At 39.4% G+C, this 23,079-nt stretch overlaps 2 long non-coding RNA genes across 3 annotated transcripts; one reads left to right on the top strand and one right to left on the bottom strand.

Moving 5' to 3' along the window:
• The first annotated feature begins 1,144 nt into the window (after positions 1-1,144).
• LOC149917897 (uncharacterized) lies at positions 1,145-13,544 on the top strand. The gene is made up of 3 exons (XR_016467330.1): positions 1,145-1,853; positions 11,018-11,078; positions 13,437-13,544. It is a non-coding gene; the product is annotated as an uncharacterized LOC149917897 (long non-coding RNA).
• LOC116228785 (uncharacterized) lies at positions 11,709-19,569 on the bottom strand. 2 transcript variants are annotated; one of them, XR_016467331.1, is made up of 4 exons: positions 18,649-19,569; positions 16,844-17,034; positions 13,402-13,528; positions 11,709-11,795 (listed from the first exon to the last, which is right to left on the bottom strand). It is a non-coding gene; the product is annotated as an uncharacterized LOC116228785 (long non-coding RNA). The 2 variants fall into 2 exon arrangements; XR_004166865.2 differs by lacking the exons at positions 11,709-11,795; positions 13,402-13,528 and adding an exon at positions 14,108-14,379.
• Between the last annotated feature and the right edge of the window lie 3,510 nt (positions 19,570-23,079).

The following is a 23,079-nucleotide window of genomic DNA, read 5'->3' as shown; positions in this document are numbered from 1 at the left end:
TTTGTTGGTGATTGTGTGCAAAGCTCTGGAACATGCACACGTTGTTCTCTGCATTTTCTACCTTTAAAATGTCTCATCCCAGTCAGCAGAAGATAACAGCCATGCTATGTTCAGTTTCAATCCTCCCATTGCCGGGGAAAGGGATGGCATAGACTTGTATACATAATTTTTTTTTCTCCTCATTTAGTTCTCTCAGGGTAAAATAGAGCCATTTGAGTTGGAAGCATAGATCTAATTCTGATTTACAAATCTTCTCCTTTTACCCTCAAAATATGGTGAGATGAGGGATTAAAACAAAATGTTAACAACCTCATATCTGCACTCTTCAAATATTAGCTATGCCAAGCATCTAAATGCAGAAGAAACTTAATGAGGTTCCATAAGACGTAGGGTGTGAAACACACCCAGGAGTAACACAGCAGGCACTAATGGGCATTCCCCAGAGCTTCTGACTCATGGATGTGTTTGGTACTATTTCTGTAGGGCAAACAGCAAGAGAAGGAAGACAGCCACTAGCAGAGGTGTCTGCAGAAGTCAGTAATGTCAGAAGAGTGGAGAGTGGCTAATGAAGCATCTCATTTCAGAAATGACAAGGGGAGACTCCAGGGAAGTGCAGTAGTGACCTACATAGAGCAAAAGGATATAACACAAAGGCTTGGAGAGGTGAGGCCAGCCAGGATGAGGCGAGGAATTCTCAGAGCAGCACAAGAAGATGGTATCTGTATAAAACAGGATGCAATTAAGCAAAGGAAAGCATCCTCCTTACTGTGAGATAAAGAGCCAAAATGCACTCTTGGATGTGCTACTAGCTGATGTTCTATTGTCGTATTAAAAAAATACTAATGCAAAAATACTAATACAATTTGGAACTATGTTGAGAATTCAGGTCAACCACAATGAAAAAACAACCATTTTTGGCAAACCAAAATGGGGTAATTTTTCTATATAAATTCAAAGAAACAAAAAAAAAGTGGTGGAACGTTTTGTTTGAGCCTTCAAAACAGTATAGAAAATTTCTGAATGAAGAACTGTTTTAAATAAGAAGGATATTTAAAAGCATCTCAAAAAAAAAAAAAAAAAAAAAAACTGTTATATTTTAAAAGGCTTTTTCAGGACTCCTTCCTACTGAAGAAATTTGGGAAAATTGAGACTGGTTTACAAAATGTGCTCATTTACCTCATTCTACATATCCTAGGAAAAACTGCAGCCAGCAGCTGTTCCTAGAGTTGACACTGCCTACTGCAGCACCCAAAGCAAAACTAAAGTATCTCGTGTCCCTTGAGCGAATTGTTGTGAAAAACATCACAGAGCCCACATGTGAAGGTTTAAGTAACAAGAGAAGTGGAGGAAAATGTTGTGGCAGGGGAAGAGCTCATCCTATGGCAGAGGTAGAAGAAGGAGCCCTGTGCCACATGACCAGTGCCATGGCTTGCAGAAGGAATGTGAAGCAAGTGAGTTAAGGCGGGAACAAGTACTTCTTTCTTTCTCCTCTTCCGCTATGAAATAGCAACTTCTAAAAAAGGGGTGCTGCAGATGGTAAAGTCTTAAATTACCATGGTGAGCTTTGCCGGAGGGCGTCTCTAGTCCCCTTAGATGGAGCCTGTGTGCAGCTGATTCACAGAAGGTCACGTCTGCTGGTCCTGCCCTACTCCTGAGCTTACTCATGTAGTCAGTGTGGCTGACAGGGATGAAAGAGCGGAACTGCTGGAACACATTTGATATGGCTTTAGACAGGCAGCCTGATTTGCAAACTCAAAGCACAGGAGAGACTGAGAGCGATTGCAATGGATTACGAATTAGCTGGGAAACACAGACGCGAGGCGTGAGGGAGGAACGTGGCTGCAGCTGAGTGGGTGAGTATCCTGAAACGCTTCCCAAGCCTCTCTGCCCCTGCAAGCGTCTGTTCCATTAATAATTTGTTCTGTCAATTGATATCGCTTTGCAAACCAAAGTAGCTCTGCACACTCAGCAATGAGGTATTCCTACAGCTCTTGGGTATGTACACAGACATACCTTTGCAGTGGGACTGTACACCAAGTTTGATTCTGAATGTGAGCGTAGTGACACTCTGGGGTATGGCAGCTCCATCAGGAGCCCCTGCAGGAGCTCAGTGCCAGTGCTGCTTCCACTGAGCTCTCTGTGAGCCCTGTGTTTCGCCCAGTTTGCCTCTCACCCCGACAAAGTATTGCCAATCAGCTGACTGGAGGTATCACTTGCTGCTGACAGCCAGCATCCCCTGGATCACAGGTTACCGCATGTGGCTCACTGACAGCAGAGCAGGGTTACAGCAAACCCAGCTGAGTGCTCGGTGAGATCTTCCATGCTCCTAAGAGAGAAGGCACTATCCAGCCTCCCTCATCTTGTGGCTGGGTTGGATGTTGGTGACTGCCTCACAGCCGCATGCCATTCCCAGCCAGCTAAGGCTTCTTAAGTCATCACCTTCTTGGGTCTGAACTCAGAGGCCCTTGGTGTAAGAAAACCCTACCCCTGAAGGGCATCCTGGCCCTTGCCAAGCTCAGGCTCTGGCCAGTGCTGGGAGCCAGGTCTCAGATGCACCTGCTCCCTTCAGGCCAGCAGCTCCTGCTGATCTCTGCAAACTTGGCCTTCCACGAGCACTAGAGGCATTGCATAGGAGTGTGCTTGTGGAAACGTGGGGCATAGATAGATACAGACCCTAAAAAGGTGTGAACTACTGGGCCTGGTTCAGCCTTGTATTACGTTCTCCTTGCTGCTTCAGGCCCTGTGGCTTGCTGCTTGCTTCTCTTCTTGCAAAGGGGCACAGAACTGATCTTGCATAGGAGCCTCAGGAAACATCCATCTACCATTTAACTCTTCTTCCTTCTTGCCTGTCTTCTCACTTGTACTTCTCTCCCAGGCAGTTCTCTCCTTTCTAAAAATCCTATTTATTTTGTATGAATGGAACAGTGGAAGGTGGGTGAGTGGGAGAGGTGTTGAATCAGAGTCCCCAGCTAATACAAGAACAATCAAAGCAGGTGTGACTTTAGGAATACGGGGACTGGAAAAATCTCAGTTGGTTTGTAAGACAGCAGGGATAGGGAATACAGGAAAACTCTCTTTTCACTGGTTAGAAATCCCTGCAGTATAATTATAAAACACACTGATGTAGGAAAAAAAACCACTGAAATGTAAACTGCATAGTACAGCTGTGGCACTGTGCAGAAATCATGGCAAAACTTTTGTTACGATAGGAAGGCGCAGATCACAGGCCTGTTTCACTGAAGACCTTGTGTTGTTGTTGCTGTCAATTTCTGTCCAAGCAATCAGGATATTGTTGCTTGTAATATCTATAGACTTGTTTAACACAGTGGGTGGTAAGCTGGATAGGTAACTATAGATAGAGTCTGACTATAGTTCTGTCTACCACCCAGCCCTGATAATCTCCTGCAGTTGTCAGGAGAGGATGTTCAGGAAAAAACAAAGCAGGGTGTGGACAGAGCAATCCCTCTGTAGCAACAACCTCCTGCTTCAGTGATGAGCAATTTAGGAACTTTGTGAGCTCGAGGCTGCTGCCAGGCTTTGATATCTGATAGGCACTGACAGATTTACCCTTCTTGAATTTGTCTAATCACTTTCTGAACCGATGTGAACTTTTGAACTCCACCACAGCAACGAGTCTCACTGTTTTAATATAGAAAATAGTGTGTGGAGATATGGAGTGTGGGAAAACTGACTTCATTTTGTTTGCTTTGTATCTGTCAATGGATAATTTTATTAGCTAACTTGAGTTGCAGGGGATAGTGAATAAGCATTTCCCACTCACTTTATCTACATCATCTGTGATATCGAATCTTTCGCCCCTGTCATCTCTCTTTTAAAATAAACAAACAAGCAAAAATAGAGACAGTTGATTCTCCATGCTGAGAGCTGTTCCTCACATATTATCAACCCAGTTACTCAGTGCATCCCCGAGTCCAGCAATTCCACTGAGGAGTGGCAGCACCACAACTTCAAACAGAGCTCTAGATGCAGCTACATGTGGATCTATAAAATGGTATGTGAGCATTTTGTTCTTGGCTCTTTCTCCAGTAACAGCCACGTGTGTTTTTGGCAGCCATTGATCTGGGTGCAATTTTCAGAGGAATATCCACTGTAACCTAAAGATGTCTTTCTTGAGTTGTGCCAGTTAATTTAAATGTTTTTGCTGTCTGTGTACGGCTAAGAGTAATGTTGGAGGATATAGCAATCTTAAACTATCAGTTGTTAACCTCTGTTACCAAGCAAGGCAAATGTTCCTATTGATAAACTTGTGTGAGAAATTGATTCCTAGAGGTACTATTTAGAACAATTGGTATGAAATCTCTCTTTGGTATGAGAATAGCATTCTTAAGCAGAACGTGTCAAAACTTGGAAGCCAATTCTTTCTTTAATGCTCATTTTTATGGAAATTCTAAATGAATCCAGGATCTTTGTCTTATATCAGCTCCATGTCACACGGCAGTTTATACTGAAGGCTGAAAGTCATCACTGACAGTTGTGAAATGAGTTACTATCTTTAGTCCATTTCAAAACTCCCATTAGTTTATCTGAAACACGTGCTGAAATTCTCAAAGAGACAAGACCAGAATCAGCAGGGAGAAATCGTTTTTCCTGCTACCCTATGATTAAATCTCTGAATGAATTAATGAAGGTAGGAGACTGTGTACCTGTTACATCTGCTGCCATCGTCTCTGTGCATACAGGAGGAATGCCATTTAGTTTTTACCCTTTTCCACAGCCTTATCATTCATCAAAAAACATGAAGAGTAGAGCTGAGGTCCCTGAATGCCTTACAGATGCTCACAGAACTCAGCAAGCCATCTTTCATCAAAGCCATGGGCTGCTTTAGAGATTAAGTTTTTTCTTTGAAAAATCAAACCATCATCTTCCTAGGTATTAATACTTAGCTCACATTTTCCTCTCAGCTTCTGTCCCAGTAGGTCTAACATAATCTTCATTGCTTCGCAAATTGCAGATAGCTCTCTTACACCTACTCTTGCTCTCAGCTCTGTTATTCCTACTGAAACTCTTCTGGAGAAGGGATGGGGGGGGGGGTGCTTGTTTCCCCTGTAGAAAAATAAAAAAAGAGTTTACATGTTAAAAGTGGTGCCTGTTGCGTGGTAGTTTAAACAAAAGAACCCCACTGTGGACATTTTCTTCTGTAGTGCAGAGCAGCTTGGAAAGCTGTATAATGCATCTTGACAGCAGTACAAATCACTAAAGGTCAAGGGCTTGGGGATTAACCACATCCTCGTACAATAGGCTGATATAGAAAGGGCAGGACCATGAGAGTTCAGCTTTAGAATGAAAGATTTTGAATAGAGATGATGAAAACGGATTTGTGGAAAGGCAGGACTAGCAGCTTGAAATCTTCCAGTACTCAGGCAGGATAATAAGATCTCAGTGCAGAGGCATATATTGTGCTCTCTCCCCTTCCTTTTTTAATACAATCAACATCTGGTTATGAGGACCCTACTCCTAGCATATCTGTTGCCTTTCTCCCCAGATTTACTTTAGTTGCAAATGCTCAATTCAGCTACAGATTTCCAGAGATCTTTGCTATTTATAAAGCCTAGATCAGGTTCCACTGAAGGTTCCACTTTAAAAGCCACTTTTCATCCACAGGGACAGGTGAGATACTTGACTAATCTTTACCTTGGCCTTTCTATATAAAATTGAAATAAACAATGTTCTATCTCAGAAATACTGGTAGGTTTAGTTCTTGCAGAATTTCTTGCAGTTATAGTGCTATAATGTACAAAGCATTATAAAACAAACACTTTGGATTGACAAATAAGGTCTGTTTCCAGCATAGCAGTGAAAATTATTTGGCTCCCCAGATCCAAGGCGTTGTCTTGGTTTTTGCCCTGCTTCCTCCTCTTGCGATCCTGAGATCTATCATCTGATGGTCAGTGCAGCCAGGGCTCTCTCCAGCTTTCATGTCCCATATCAGTTCTTCCTTGTTTGTATGTAACATGTCCAGCAGAGCACCCTTTATGTCCATGAGAGGACAATTAAAATACATATTAAAACATGTATTACTGTTTCAGCAGATATCAGGGTGGTTAAAGTCCCTTGCAAGGACAGGTGCCTGTAAATCTGAGGCTTCTTTCTGTTTTTTTGAAGAATGCATCATCCACTACTTCTTGCGTATAAAACTTTGGAATGACTACGTGATCAGGTACAATAAAGGAAATAAATTATGTGACTAGACGAAAACATTAGCAACCATAAGTCTACAGAAGACTCCAGTATAGCAGCATCCAGGTCGACCGACTCACTAACCTTCACCCATGAGGTTTTGCCTCACTCCTGACACGTCCCAAAGCAGAGCTCCATACATTTTGGCTGTTCTCTCACATAAAGGGCAATGTCCTCTCCTCTCCTTCCCAAAAACCATTGTGCTCCAGTCATGTTACCCATACATCTTCATGACCCTTATGAGGTCAGATCCTGCAACTGCATACATGCTTCCAACTTTTCTTGCAACTAACAATTCGGAGGCTACTACTCCCAGTGTCCCAAATAGCTGTTGTACATATGCTAAACTCTCTGTGTGCTACAAATAAATGCTCCATACTTGCTTGCATAGAAGCCATGGATTTTATAGTAAAAAAAAAAAAAAAAAAAAGGAAGTTATTTATGATTTCTCACAGCTGTTTATTTATTTATTTTTTTTTTAAACTACCACACTCGTTTTGCACTTGTAGTTTCCCCTAGTCCCATAATTCACTTATTTGTGCCTGGAAAAATAAGTGACTTCAGAGATAGCTGCACAAACTGTTGCTTTGTTGAGACCGTAATATACACCTGGTTAATAATTATTTTTCTCCTTTTCATTTTATGAACGTGAATATTTGTTCAGCTCCTTCCATTCAATATTCAGGTACCAAAAAAGTGTTTATATGTTTTATGTCCTGTCATAAAGTAAGTGGAATGAGAGAACTGATTCATGTTACAATCCCTAGAAAGAAACTATGCATCAAGGATGGCAAATAAATGAATGTGAGCTCACAGGGAATAAATAGTGTGATAAAAGGTCTGAAACACACTTCGATGTAGGATTAGGAACAGGTAGCAGAAGCTACCTTCAGATACATTTTTACAAGAATATTGCAAGACAAACTGCATACAGATCTTATGACCTCATTATTGCATACCGATCTTATGACCTCATTTTAAGGAGAAATCTTAAGGATAGTGCTGCAATGATCCAAAGGGGTGGTTCCAAAACCATAGAAAATTATTTTGAGTGGATGCAAAGAGCTCTATCTATGTATCAGGAAAAAAAACTGAGATTTGATTTGATTCTAGCATAAGCATACATAAAGAAAATAGGCACCAAAGGACTTTTCAATGACAAAATAGCGTACAATCAATATCAACTACTAGAATCTCTCTCCAACAAATTAAAGTGAAGAATGAAGACAGTGTTTTAAGAAAGGAAGAAAGAGTGAACTACTCTGGGTAGTGCCGGATTATCTATTATCTGATGTTTTCCCAAGAATATTGAACTTCCAGAAGAGATGTTTTGTCCAAATTGAAATTATATTTATTTTCTGCAAGAGAAATTATTAGAAATTTAATGCTTGTAACATACATCTGCAGTATCAATTTTATGACACAATGATCCCTTTAACATTTTTCACTCCAGAAGAATTTCCAGGCCCATATGCAATAAAATCTACCTATTCTGTAAGAATTAGTATCACGACTTGAACGAAGTCTTAGAATTTTAAAATCTGATTTAGAAGCACCAAGTCACTCCTCTAAGATATTAAGCTATGGGACATATCTTCTATTTGATCCCCTGAGAGATATTCAAAGAATTGGTTACGTAGTCATATCAAAATTTCAAACTGTAGTTTTTCAAAAGACAACTTGCTTGGTTCTTATACTTCATCTTTGTGATTCTAGTACGTGTCAACGACATTGTCTGAGTTTTCTATGACATGTATGCACAGCAAATACAAAACATTTCAACTCACTCTTTTCTGCATACAGATAAACTTTACATCAGAAATTGTTTCTTGTATTAGAGATCAACCAAGAGGACTCTACCAGAAAAGCCTATTGAAATGATTTTTTCCACTCCCACCAATGGAAATATTTTTCCCTGAAATCAGCAATGACACTGAGTATCAGTGAAGCATTGCAAAGACAATAAAGCTTTCAGAGAACACTCTTCTTTTAGCTGCACTCACTGGCTTATGAACGCCAGCACTCTTTGCCAGAGGGCAGGGCATTTTTTTGCAGCTCTCATTTCAGTAATTCTGCTATGATACTTCTGCTCATTTTTTCAAATAAAAGCAAAACAAGTCAAATACTAAAGGCTGTATGAACTGTGTATCCCACACAACCCTGACTGACTGGAAAGATGTCACTGAATGCCAGTGTTTATTAGTGACATGGCTCCATGAAAGAATTATTATGTAGGATTTTTATTCACTAATTATATGCTAAATTACATTAAATTATCACAGTAGTGCCTCGTAATTACAGTTATTATGACAAACACCAAACAAATGAGTAAAGGAGTGACCTCTTTCATTTGAAAATAGGCAACGTAAGTCTCTCACCAGTGCCAACTTTCTGAATATGCAGCATTAGTGTCAATTTTCATTTGTGATTTGCAATTGAAAGGACTTCTTCAATTAGCTTTTTAAAAGCCCACCACAGAGTGAAGGTCTCCCCTGTTCAGTTTAGACAAGAATGGATATAACTTTTCCCATTGGCTATCAGTTATTTCTTCATCCACCTTTTAGGTAGCCTCCCCTTGCCTACATAGTCTGTGGCATAGTATTCCACAGTCCTCTTTATTTGTGTTTCAAAAACTACAATACATTTACCCAATGTTACATTATCTATGTCCGAAATTAAAAGCTAGGGCCCTTGTGGATTTTGATTACATCTGTGCTGTACAGCCTGGATCTAATTTCTACAAATCCAAGTTAGATTTTAACTCGTATTACCGTACAGTGCAATTCTCACATCTTTGTTTTAATCCATGAGTTTGTCAAAAACAGAACACTAACTTAGACTGGCTGTGAATGTAATCTATTGTATTTATTTTTCTTCTTCTGTTTCCAAATCTAATTCACAGACAAGTTAAAAGTTGCACTGAAAAGAAATCACAGAGGAGCCAGTCACCATTCCTATGCAGCTTATAACATGTGTTTGTCAGACATACATGCAAAACACATTACGTTTCCATTCTATTCAGTGGCTTAGTAACACAGTGAATAGTTTACTGGCATATTTATTTCAAGGAACTGTGAAATTCCAACAAATATGTATTGTTCCTACTGCTAAGATAAGATTAAGTCACGCAGTAGTTACTAGCACAAAAGTAAAAAGAATGACTGCATATGACTGAGACACATGAGTATTCAAGTGCTAGTTATTTCAAACACACAAGAGCATACACTGAAATGGCAGCTCTTTTATATTAATTTAGCGTAGGCATAGCAATGCTATTAACTGACCAGTTGCCATTAACTAACAGCACCGCAATTTGAACTGCACCTATTCAGACTGGTTGAATGAGAAGCTAGCCTGGAAGACACTGACTCAGCATAAGTAAAAAAAGATAAGCTACACTCATTAGGTGGCATTTCTTATTAAAGGTTTTGAAGAGAAGATCAATTATAGTCTAGCCAGAGGGAATTACATTCTCAGAAATATTGTATATATGGCCATACATGGCAGGGCTATTTGAATATCAAATTTCTTTTCTGAGAATCAAAAACTGGATGTCGTGCTATGGCTACATTGAAATGTTGAAATACATTAGCCAAGCGCTTTCAACAAATACCCAAGAGACTTTATTCTCTTTATTCTTTATTTGGTTATTCTTTAACCAAATTTTAACAATAGTAAATTCCAGTTACAGAGGAGGTTTTATCTCAAAATGCTATATGAACCACGTGCACATAGGAGGTGTGATCTTCTCCAGTTCCTTCTTCCCTGAATATTTTGGCTATTCAGATAGCACATATCTCCATGCATCACGGTTTTAGAGCAAGAAATATTGAGACCATGAAATAATCAAAGGAAAGAGGATCCAGTAGTGTTTCCTTTGGTCTGATTTGCCTGTTGAAGGCTCATTTAGCTACAGACCTGGCTAATTTTGCTTAAGTCATCAAGATCAGAGCCCTAATCCAATAGCTCCAAACCATTTTGAACTATTATTAATAGAAAGGAGAATCTTTCTTCTTTCCTGACTGCCTCCCCCATACTATACTAAGGGTTTATTGTGGTCACATTCTTCAAGTTGTAAATATCTGTGATATTCTATTTACAGAAAGGTCAATCTGAAAAGGAACAGTTAGCCAGAACTGAGCAAAAGACTGTAGCTGAGAAACAGCCAGAGTAAGTGATACAGTTCCTAGGAGAATCCTGTGTGGTAGGTTTGTTATCTACTGTTTATCAATCTGTCTGAAGTATGTACATTTTATCAATATCACACAGTCCCAGTTGGGTATATGTTAAAAATGCAGCCCTATGTCATTAAGGTATGTTGTCTTTTATAGAACCAAAAGGGAATTAGATTTGTAAATAATAGCTAAATCCAACAGCACACTTTACTGGCATACTGTAAGGTAGCATATAATACTCCTTAAGTACATGCATACAATTTTTCAGCTTGCCTGTCTTATGGATGGTGCCTCACTGCACTGAACTTGACACACGTTACTCCTTCCAGGGATAGTCAATGTAATTGCCCACTAATGCATTTTAAAAGACGTTATTATTCTTGTAATAAGAGATGTTACTGAAAACATACCTGGTATTTCATTACCATAATCAAGATGAGATGACCCAGTCAAAACCTCCCTAAACTCTAATTGGGTCATCACTTTGCTGAGTGGTTTCATCCATTCTTGTGCTATTATCAAGTTTTTATGAAGCAGAGGTCAGAACTATCATGTCACTCACACCATATTGCTGCATTATTATGATCTAAACTTGAATGGGGTTCATCCTTCATAGTCTCATTGACCTCTCTGTTTATTCATAGGTCATAATCAGATTGCTCTAATATGTTGTACTGAATACCTGCTTCCAGACTGGAATTCCAGGTAACTATTCTGTGAAGTCATTTCAAACAGCTGCATAGAGAGTTTGTTCCCAAGCATTTATAATTTGCACTTTCTGGCTGTTAGAATTTTGTGTTGGAAAACTCCCTCCAAACCTATCTCTACTGTCTACTTCAATTTACTTCATCACTTTTAGGAGCAAGGAATCTTTGGAGCTTCAAAAATTTTTACAGCAGCTATTTTTCTAGTTCTGTGTTTTACTTACAGATAATCAGGATTAGTCAATGCTGTTTACTATCAGATTTTTTTTCTAAACACTTTCTAAACGCTTATTTTCAGCATCTATGCTTGGATCACAGGTAAGGACAGCATACACTGCCCTCATCCACACTGCCAAATAACTGCTGAGAACGACCCATTACAGACCTTTTAAAACAGTATACTCTTTGAAACATGACCAGGAATGAATTTTTGGTGCTTACTTCTGAAATGACCCAAAAGATACTCTAGCAACCAAGAAGTAGGTCTGTTAGTACTCAGCTGCAGAGACTGAAAAGGAGAAAACAGTTCATTATCACACAGCAGTAGCAACTCTGTTAAAATACGACCCCTTACCTGTGTATTTCTCAACAGGCTGCGTGGTGTCAGAATTTGTGTGATGATCAAGCAACAGCCTTCAAAAGAGTAGCCTAGTAGTGCTGTGTTTGTTAACAGTGTCAGGGTCTGAGTGTGCTGCAATGCCTGGGGTACTGCTCAAGGCTAGAGGTGGCAGGGAAGAAGAAAATGTGAAACTCACAAATATCCTCTATCTTATTTGGCTGATAAAGGTACCTGTCTCCTTCCTATTGCTTGCTACCTTTCAGAAGACTTGTATGTTACTGTTTCCCTGCCAGTAGGCTGGACAGCAGGTATTTCAGGATAACAGAAATTATTTCAGTTAACTGGAGAAATACATACTTCTATGCATCAGGTAACTTCAAAAACAATTCTGTCAATAGGGACAGTGTATTTCCAGTGAGTCTGAGACATTTATAAGTAGTAGGGCTGTGCAGCCCATTCCAGCTGGAAGCTCAGGAAGCAAAACATAAGGAAGCACATTGCCAGCTCATCAACTGAAGCATGCTGATGTGCCTGTGTTTGTGGAATGGCTGATATTCTCATAACAGAAATGACTGACAGAGAGACACTGTCCACAGCTCCAGGCTATGCTGATACAGGATGAGTTTCAATGGCTTGAACTACTGTTGAAATCACTTTCTCTGTTCCATCAAGAAAGACGCTGATCTGAATTTAGCTAACAGTTTTTAGGCCACTCTTATGCTGCACTCCAAGAGCATCGATTTATTTATTTATAGCAGTAGTTCAAAATTTTGGGGATTGTAAATTTCCTCGTCTTTTTTGTAACAAATCAACTTCAACACAAATGCTGAGAAGACATCATCAAAAGAAAAAAGAAGAAAAGAAAAAAAACTTGAAAGCTAGACTTTTGGATAGATATTACTTTCCAATTTCATGTTATAAATGTCCAAAACAGGTTGAAGAGAACTCCTCTACCCCTGGGTAGGTAATAGGTGAATTACACAATAATAGATATATTTAAGGTTTAAAAAATATCTGCTCTGGAACATCTCTATCTACAGTGAAATGCACAGATAATTACTTTCACAGTTTAGTGTGATAAGTAAAAGAAGAAAAACTTTCTTTCAGCTAAAATTGGTAAGGAGTGTAGTCAGATAAACAAAATAAAAACTTAAAAGCACTCTTGGCCAGGACATCAGGGCTATTGATTTTGCAGCTGTGAACATGCAAAGCCAGAACTTCAGAAAGAGATTTTAAAAACCACAGACCAAAGGTAACAGGCTCCAAAGTGCTAGGCCCTACAAACCCTATACAGGACAGTTATTTAGGGCAAACTCGGGTGCATAACTGTGAAGGACGTATACCTTGAACTTTCTTCCAGTACTGTTCTCACATCCCACTCTGTTTTTGCCCTCAGATTTATATTCCTTCAGCTTAAGTGGCATTTAGGCGTGGAGTGGAGGAGCTGGTAGCTGATATGACCATGAACAAAGCAGCTGGTGACTTTAGAAGTAGGCTCACTCTCCACTGTCTGAGGGCTTGGGGCAGGAGAGGTTTGCTCGAACAGGAGAAGAATTAGAGTAACCCTGTACAGCCCCTACTTCTTTCATTTCTTACACAGATTCATTCAGCTTTTATCTTGCATGAAATACCGGGGAAGCTCTCGGAATACCATGGCAGTCATTGAATCACAGAGCAGTACCAAAGAACCAAGAGGGATACCCTGCAATGCCAATCGGCTTTGACAATGGGGAGAAAGGACTACTCCACATCCATAAATATTTACCATTACTCATCAGTTCTTTTCTCTTCATTCTGCAGGTCTTTTTCCTCTTGTGTTCTCACAGCTCAATGTCTCTGTTGGACAGATTCCCAAGGAGCAGCCTTTCTGCAGGTGCAGTGTTGTAACAGCTCTGAAACATTAGTCACCATTTTATCAATGTTAAAATGTTCTCAAGGCAATGCTTCTAAGAATACTGTCACTCAACACACCATCTAGTAATTCTATTGCAGTAAGACGGAAGATTAAATAAAACCTTCCATTCATGCTGTTCATCTCACCTTGTTCTGTGCCCAAGACTGGAGATCAGTGAGTCTGAGGAAACACCTTCCAGTTGTAAGCTCTGTGTGTTTATACTGCAATAGTTCAGTAAATCTATTCAACTTTCAAGTGGCTTTGTTTATGGCTCTATTACAATACTCCCAATCACTGTCAAAGAATTCTACAGAAATATTTTTAAAGATTCAGTTCTGACTTAACGCCACTGTAAATCAGGAATAACTCCAGTAAGCTGATATAAAGTAAAATCTAGTTTATATCTGCATGCAGCAATGATGTGAGCCTTCTGAAAACTTAGGAGTTAAGATACATTTATGACAAGCCCTGTGCATGATAATTTACTTAGCGAACATACTGATGCCCGTGTTACCTCAACTGAGTATTCCAGACAAAACTCTGAACCCACAGAAATCTCTACAAATATTGCCATCGATATAGCTGACTCAGGATTTCACAGAATACACATTTATTAGGGATTGCTGTTAAGAGAATTCTCCCATGTTTTAAATCACTCTGCAGTGGTGAATAATTAATACTCAGAAAAAGTTCAGTATTTCTTTCTGCAAGTAGGCAAAGTCGGCAGCCTGCTGGATTTGAAGATGCAGCTCAAACATGAAAAATCTCCTATTTCAACATCATCACCTGTGCTTGCAGCAGAGTATTCCATATTCACTCTCCCTTCCTTGCTTCTGTGGTTTCTTTACTCTGGAAAAGAGCTTACACTTACCAACAACATTAAAACAGGAGTTACGGTTACTGTATGTGTTTGCACCAGAAGCAGCTGCTGGCAGTGTGAAAGGAAGCGATGAGATCCTGCATCCTGCACTGCCCTGGAAAATACAGGTGCTGAGAGGAAACTTTTATCCAGAAGAGTTTGTCAAAGATAAGGACGTAGGAAAGGAGAAGAGCAACAAAGAACACTTCAGAGAGATAAACCATTAGCTCCAGCCCAGTCTCCAGTAAATAAATTTACATCTCTAACTGCTGCTTATGACTATCCAGATAGAGTACCATGTGAATGGGAGGAAAGCAGAGCCTTACCTCTATGACTGTGAGCAGAGGTAAGCATTAATATTCTCACCTCAGATGAGCTTCATTTTCTGAAACTAAATAAGGAAGCTTCCCTTGCAGGAAGATGCTTTTGTAATTAGCCCTTCTCATGTAGGCCACCAACAGCTGGCTTACATCCTTCAGGTTCAGAGTTAGTTTATAGACTTTTGTGTTTTGTAAAGTTACACACTTAAGACACAGTAAAAACTGCAGTAAAGAAAACACTGACTGACTTTTTATAGGACCAGAGAGTGCAATTGTAGAGAATCTGTGTGTAATCCAAGGAGACCACCGTGCTGCCTTATAACTGAAAGGTCATTTACTAGACTTTTATCCTGTTTTAAGGCAGCTTTTAATTGACACTCGTGCCTTGTTCAAGTCCCTGTCTCTCTGCTATGCTGTATTATACACAACAATGTGATGGCCTCTTTGGAAAAAATAACTATTTTGAAATATATGCTTTCAAGATAATTGGCCTTTTTGCTCTCACTTGTGGTTCAAACAACATACCAATCTGATTATTTCAAATAACAAACATATGCTTTGTTTAATGGGATGGGAGACTAATTACCTGTGAGAAAACAGAAATGGCAACCAGTCATAGAAATCTTTTCCATTATTGAAAAGCGTCATAAAATATTAGTCAGCTTTGAGTGTGATGGTTCAATAGTGGATAAATGGGGATGAATGTGCCAGAATTGGCTCACTCTGACAAACTAGACTGTTCAGGTACTGCATGAGACAAGTTACTGAGGCACGCACATGTGGGAGGGAGGTGTTCTAGTTGCAGAGAAAATGTAAAATTATTTGAATACCAACAAAAAAATAATGAGCGAGATTGCCATTTAGTTTAATACAATATAGTGAATATAAAATTACTATAATATTTTTGCCCCTCAAGCCACAAGATATCAAGCCATGAAAATGGAATGCAGTTATTTTTTCCCCCCCGCACAAGGGTATCATCTATGTTATTGTTCCTCAAATAGCTTAGATCAAGATCACAAGATTTAAACATCCAATTCATTTTCAGTACTTTTAGATCATAGACTTCACAGGGCACAGTTCAGGGTACATTTCATAGTTACCTTAACAAGTTTGGCTGTATATACATTATTTGTTTACTTTTCTGTGTTTTTCTGTTATGTCTAAAAATCAAAACTAAATTGCTCAATTTCATTTCCATGTTCTCATTTCTTAAAGTACACTCATTGTTCAAGCTGGCAATACTTCAGATGTTAGAAAGTCACAAAACCAGATTTGGTTGCTATGCATACAGAGGAAAGCTGGGGACAACCTGCAGTATTTCTTACAGCCCCAGGGCCCCTCCTACTTTGTAGGCTATGGTCCTTTCTCATTCCATTACATTTGCAGGTCCAGGAACAAGTCTGCTTGCCTAGACAAAAGGGCCCTTTGCAATATGGTGAACTGCCCTCACAATGCTACTAACAGTGGCATTTACTCTTCATGGTAAATATTTTACAATTAAAAAAAAAAAACCACCGTTGTATTACAAGTAAGATTGGAAGCCCAGTAGAGAAAGAAGCAGAGTCTATAATGTAGTTCAATTGATGTTCCACAGCATTAAACTGAAGTTAAAACTGTACAGGGAACAGTAACTGACATAGCTATATTTTGTAATTATTAGATACGTCAGCATATTGACTACATGAGTCTCAAGTGTACTCAGCTTGCCCTGGCTGTTTGGAGTTCACTGCTACTTAACTTACATATTCAATAAGAAAAAGATGTTTCTTTCAGAAGTGGGTGATAAAGCTCCAGCAAATTTAGATCATTCTGTAGATAAGGGGAGAGTAAACTCCAGAGAAAAAATGAGCAAAGTATAAAGCTGAAGTTGGCTCTGAGTTCTGCACTGGGAGCTGTGCTGCACTGGGAGCTCAGCTAAATGACAGAGAATTGTATTTTGCCCCAGGTAAATAATAGTCAGTATCTAAAAAATTTAAAAGCCATTATTCAGAGGCAAGTAATGATTGCCTTCAAAATTACTGTTCATTTTGTGTGGCTATATTCTGTGCTGGATGTATCTTCTGAAATCTTTGCCCACACCTCACACCTTTACTTATCTGTCAATGAAGCGATTTAGCAGGTATCAACTTACAGCTTGGCAGATCCCTCAGATCCCAACTCAGCTCTGCCCAGACCTTGGCTCTTGCTTGGTACCTATCTCTGCCTCTACTGGAAGGAGCCCCAAGGTCTTCCTTACTGCACCTTCCAGGTAAATAAGGGCTCACTCTGCATATACAGCTGCAGTGTCCATTGCTAGCAAGATGAGCATGTAGCACAATGAACCTGGAATCACAGAAATGCCTGTCAGATAATGCATGTTTTTGGGTAATGCAGGGGTACAAAGGAAAAGAAGGTACTCTATACCTTGAAAATTCTGCTATAAAATCCTAATCAATATCTGATCCTACACAGGCAACAGATCAGCCCATACAGTGGGAAATTCTGCTCAGTTTGGTAGTAGAAGAAATAACCAACAATTAGTGCAAATGATCACAAGAGCATACAAAATGAATTTTAATAGTAGTCTAAATATGAACAGACATATTTGGATGTTACTTCACACACTCCCACAGAAGTCACTCTGACTTAATCATAATACTAAGAATGCATCCATGCTGCAGTGAGACCAAATACAAGGCAAGAAGAGTAGGGTCTCACTGCCCCAAACCCATTTTGCTATAAAGGGGCTTCCATGAACACATATCTCCTACAGTTTGGAGACATCAGCAACATCTGAGAAGTATAATGCAGTACATTAAGCCAACAAGCCTTCTTTTCCCTAAATTCCTTATTTTTAATATAAAATTGCTATTTTCTCCCCTTATTCTACAACCTGATTTTGCTATGGTTCAGGCCAAATTCTAGTTTGAAGAATTCCCGTTTGTCTGATTTCTTCCTCCAAAATCTGGAACAGCTGCAGAGTTTTACCTGACAGCAGCCTACATCTCTGAGAAGGTATCTCAAAGGGATATTGTAAGAAAATTATTTCAGTAAAGAAGGAAATTGTCAGGAAAAAACACAGCTATTATTTTACAACGTATGCAAGTACTGTTTTTCTAAGCTTAATTTAATCTAGTTTATATGGTATTGATCACAGTTACCATAAGACCTGACAACTCTTTTATATTTTATGATTTTATTTTAGTAGATCTCAAATCTACCAGCAGTCTATAACACTACAGCAAGTGACCTGTAGGGGGTCTACTCATTGAGCAATAAAAACACAATGACCTCTATCAAATGTCTCAACTATGGTGAACATAAACAAACAGAAATTGTAAAAGTTGGCAATTATTTGAGGGCGAAAAAGTCTGGAGAACTTTATATTAGTACAATTGTAACAGCTTTAACAGGATGCTCTTGATTTAGGTTGGAATAATTGAAAAATTAATCACATCTCCTACATATCACCAGAAGAAAGGAGAAAAACCATCTTGGAATTTGCAGTTCACTATAATCTGAAATAGAAAAGTTCTTAGAGAAATCCAGTCTAAGGCAATGCCAAACCTCAGCACAGCATTAGAAAACAAATATCCTTGTGTTACAGGCCAGTAGTTATTCCAGAGTTGCTTCCTGGTTGAAGCACAACTTGCTTTGTTACTCCATGCTCACTTATGTGTATACAGCAGGTTTATACGCATTTATCTGTAGCCAAAGAGTTGGAGATCACTCTCAGTGCTTTGTCCTTCATTCTGGTGAGATGCATTGTTTCACTACTGAGGCACATGGAAGCTGTAAGGCCAACCACCTAACCACAGGAGGTATGGGATCAATGGCAAACAACACATCTTGTTTCAACTCAAACATCCCCCTCTGCAGAAGGTACTTTTCTGCACATGGCTGAGGAGCTGCTGGAAGACTGAAGGGGCATTCCTTTCAGCTATGGGGCTGTCCTACCTCCAGTGCTGCTCTTCTGGCACCCAACTCTTCCTATGCTCCTTGTGCAGCTGGTGGCCCAGGATGGAGTCAGCACTGCCTCAAATGGAACAGTGAATATGAAGCTGGTTTTTTTTGTTTTAGCAACAACTATGGTTTCCCCTTTCTTTCTGCCTTCCTTAATCCCTGGTTCATATCCTTTGTTAAAGTTTCTTTTTCAGTCAAGTTTTGTGAGGGCCTTCTAGCAAGAAAGAGTATGTACACATGCACACATACTCTTTATATATACACACACACATAAATGTTTACTCATGTATAATGCAATAACAGTGCAAGTGTGTGGAGCATGGCTGATTTATGTACCTATGCACTGGCCACTCCCTTCAGATACAGTTGCCAAGAGCCCAAAACAGGGCCTGTTTCCCCATTGCCATGGCAACACCAGGTGAGAAGCAGCATTTCCTATAAAGAAAGAGATGCTGCCAGACTGATCAGAGGCCAGGAGCAGGCTGCTCCCTGTGCTGCCTAGGGCAGCATCACACAACGGCTTTACAGCAGCCACCACCATAACCCCTCTGGCAGGACCTCGGGCACCAGTACTCAAGCTCCCCAGGCGTGGCCCAGCGCCTGGAGGAAAGCATGGCAGCTGCCTGGGGAGGCTGACAGGGCTGCAGGGCCACCCCGTGAGGTGCACGAACTGAGGGACCACAAGCAGCTGGCTTAGTGCCTCCCATTTACACTGCCTTCACCTGACCCACCTGGAGGAGCTTTGTGATGTGGGAAGTGCCACACCTGAAAAAAAAAGAAAAACAACACAACGAAACAAAACCAAACAAACAGTTGCCAAGCTTTTGAACCTGCTGTGCCTAGAGGCTGAGTAAGCCTGGTCTTTCTCTGTAAGAACTGGTTTCCTCCCTGCAACTTTGGCAGCTAAGATTAATGCATTTTAAACAGCATGTAGGTTCACTTGAGTTTTGTTTTTGTTTTATTTTTTTTTTTTAAACTTCCTCTTCTTACTTCTGAGTAAAATCTGACCACAGTAACAGAAAATTTAAAACATCATATTAGCTTTGCTTTGAGGCACACAGGGAAACCTAAAACCTGGGTAAATAATAAAATCTCAGCCACTCTCTATTATCCCAACCCACTTCTGTGTCCTTGAGAGTCTGATCAAGAAACTGATTGTGACCAGGTATAAATACCTGGTTTTAAATATGAGTTTTTCTTCCTTGAGTGAACATATCTAGGTGTGAATGATCTGCTATTAGTAGGCAAAATGGGTGGTGAAGTGAGAAAATGCTTTCTCACAGCTATCTTAAACACCACTGCAGAGAAAGCCTTCGTAATAAGGTGTGGTATACAGAAAAATGTACAAACTGTGGCAGCTATCTGATGACTAAAAACATATTATGTGCTCAAAGCAGATCAGCATCAACACACTGCCTGTTCCTGTCCATCCTCCCTTAGAAGTTGTTAGTTCCTCCATTGAAGCGCACAGAAACTCAGCCCTTGCCCATAGGGAACCCACCCAGAAGAGACAAAGATAGCACTGAACAACTTGGTACCAAGAAATTCAGCAACACAATACAGATCAAAGGGAAACCAAGCTTCATTATCCGTCCCTTTGCAGATTTGTTTGCTTGTTTCCCTTTCCAAGCATCTGTATTTATTCCTTACTTAGTTAAGGACATTGCCTTGTTTTCTCGTCTCTCTTTCTCCACGCTCTTCTACCCCTTCAACGTCCTTCAGCATCCTGCTGACCTTCTGCAGCCCTGTCTCTTGCCTTCCATAAGGCTCTTGCCTACTTTCTGCTCCAGTTTTGCTAGCGGTTGCTTTCTCCTCAAATACATCTGTGCATACTTGGAAGAAATCTTTTGTTAAAGAAGAACAACTGCAATCTGTACTTCACTACTGCAGACTAATAGACTAATTCTGTAATACATAAACAAAAAAAGACGCAATATCCTACAGGTTCATGCCTCATAGTTGGTATATCTCATGTCTAATAGACACAAGCTCTAAGCAAAACTAGCTTCAGTTGCAGGAAATTCACATTTGCTTTTTCCTATGTGAATTCTCTGATATATAGAATTGGAGGGTTTTACATACAATCCTTCTTCTCAGGGGATGCTTTAAAAGTGTCTGTGCCCTCCACATGCATAAAGAATCACTTAGGGAGTTCACAGTATTTAAATTACACATCAACCATGTCACGCTGGCTGCAGTTGAACATGGGTTAAGAAGCCAGACAGGGTGAATCAAAAACACAGCCAGCCACTCACCTCAACTTTATATTCTTCAGGAAGTCCAGTTGACATCTAAAGCCATAGGCTTATCTAACATGTTCTATAATAACAAAAGCAAAACTCACCCAAGATTGAAGAAGGGCCTGCAGTAATGGCACTCTTGTGCTGAGCTTCATTGCTGCCAGTATTGTTATACTCTTTTCAAAACAAAAGCTGTATTGTTCTCAACTATTAATGTATATTTTTCAGAAGCAGATACAAAAGCATAGTTTGTAATAGCACAAAAGGCATCAAAATCACTGCAATTGCCTTCTGGTTAAAAAGGCCAGCTCTCAATTCTTAATCTTATATTTTATCGTGAACTTGAAGGGCAGAGAGGAATTAATTGTGAATTGGGCTCATTACAGGTTTATCTTAAAATTGTTAAATTCAACAAATAAAGTTTCGTGAATTTAACAAAATTCAAATTAATTCTTCTCCTGTCATTGCCTGGATTCTGAGCCATCAGCTTTTAGCCTTTTTTCCTGCCTCCATCTTTTTCTTCATGATTACAAAGGCTTAAAGTTTGTATTAAAAAAAATAAAAAAGCTGAATTTCCCATATAATTCAAAGGCAACAAAAGTCACATTAAGAATCATAAAAGATACCAACAGCAAATTCCATCTACTTTATAGATAGCTTTGCCTAGTGCATGCTAAGAAGTCAGCCTCTTAAAAGTCTAAATATAGCATAAGGGTCAAGAATTACAAAGCAATTTTTCTGATCAAAGATGTTTCAGATGTTCCTGAAAATAGATTTTTTGAAACCACTATTCTTTAGCAACAGAGTTCATGTACAACTTCTTTCTCAAAGTGGGCACACAACTAAGAATTGATTCTTTAATCATTTTCAGAAACTTAAGTATTAAAAATTTCATCCGTGGCTTATTTCAGAGAAGCGTAGTCTCACAAATCAGCTGTTTCTGGCTTCACTGAATCCTAATCACACTCTGCCTCTGACATTTCATAGCAGTATTTCTGCTGCAATGCTCCCATTCAGGAAGACCTTTTCCTCATATATTTAAGTTCACTGTGCATCTTTGCCAAATAGTGATTTTCAGGAAACACAGTCAGAGACATTCTTTCATTGCAAGGAGTCTTCACACATGCTGATTCAATACAAAAGACAACCAGAGCTAATCAAGGACTGCTGACAACTGAAATTTCACCAAGCTACCTTCTGGTATAAATGTCAAACCTCAATATATATGCAGTTTTTTTCCTTGTAATTTAAGGATTTCTTACAGGTATTTTTAAAACCTGTGAAACACTAAAATGCTAGATCCCAATTCCTTAATTGAAAGTTTGATCTACTTAATTGCCAGCCATTTCTTAATGGCAGCCAAACCACAGCTTCTTCAATTAACAATGGCTATTTCCTGATTTCTACCCCAGTTCATCATCTTCCAATTATCTTTGTGAGAGAATGAAAGAATCCAAATAAATTAATTAGAGGCAGCGTGCTATCTGGTAATAGCTATTGGCTGCCCCTCAGACTGAGAAACAACTCTGAAATACAGTTAGAAACTCAGTTGCCTACTATGACTTACACACAAGCCTCATTTCACAAACCATACTTACCAGGAAGTACAAGATTTTTAAAAGCCAAAGTTAACATTGTCTCCTAATCTAGACAGCTGATGTCAAGACAGCTGATGTAATCCAATCCAGTCATCGCTGCAGTCAGGTTAGTATCCTGTGGTTGCATGAGATTAAAAACAAATCCAATTTATCACAGGGAATCTTCAGATCAAGCACACTTACCTTGCCTTCTGTTTCACAGTTCCACCCAAAATCACAAATCTCAAACTATGTTCCCATTTAGTACTACACTAAGAACAAATGGTCTTCTATATACATAACCCTATTCAGCTGGCTATCAGTGATGACACCTGAGGGACTTTTAATAATCAGAGCTCATGTGAGGGCATTTTAAAAATTAGAGCTGAGGCTTCAATCCTTCATTTTCTAATTATGAGATTCTAGAGTAGGTGTGCATCATGTCAATTTTGCTTACACTTTTATTGGATACTTAGGGATTATGAGTAATTCTATGAACCCCAATAGATGTCTACTTTTGGCTAAGCTAAAAAATAATCTGTTAAACACATTAAACATTTTCGCTTTTATAAAAAGTCTTCCTACTCTGTATAATACATTATTGAGAA

This window comes from Phasianus colchicus, chromosome 5 (genome assembly GCF_987193195.1).
Source record: "Phasianus colchicus chromosome 5, bPhaCol1.hap1.1, whole genome shotgun sequence".
NCBI classification, from domain to species: Eukaryota; Metazoa; Chordata; class Aves; order Galliformes; family Phasianidae; genus Phasianus; species Phasianus colchicus.
Note: the sequence above shows the minus strand (reverse complement) of the source record. Positions and strands in the feature narration are given on the sequence as shown.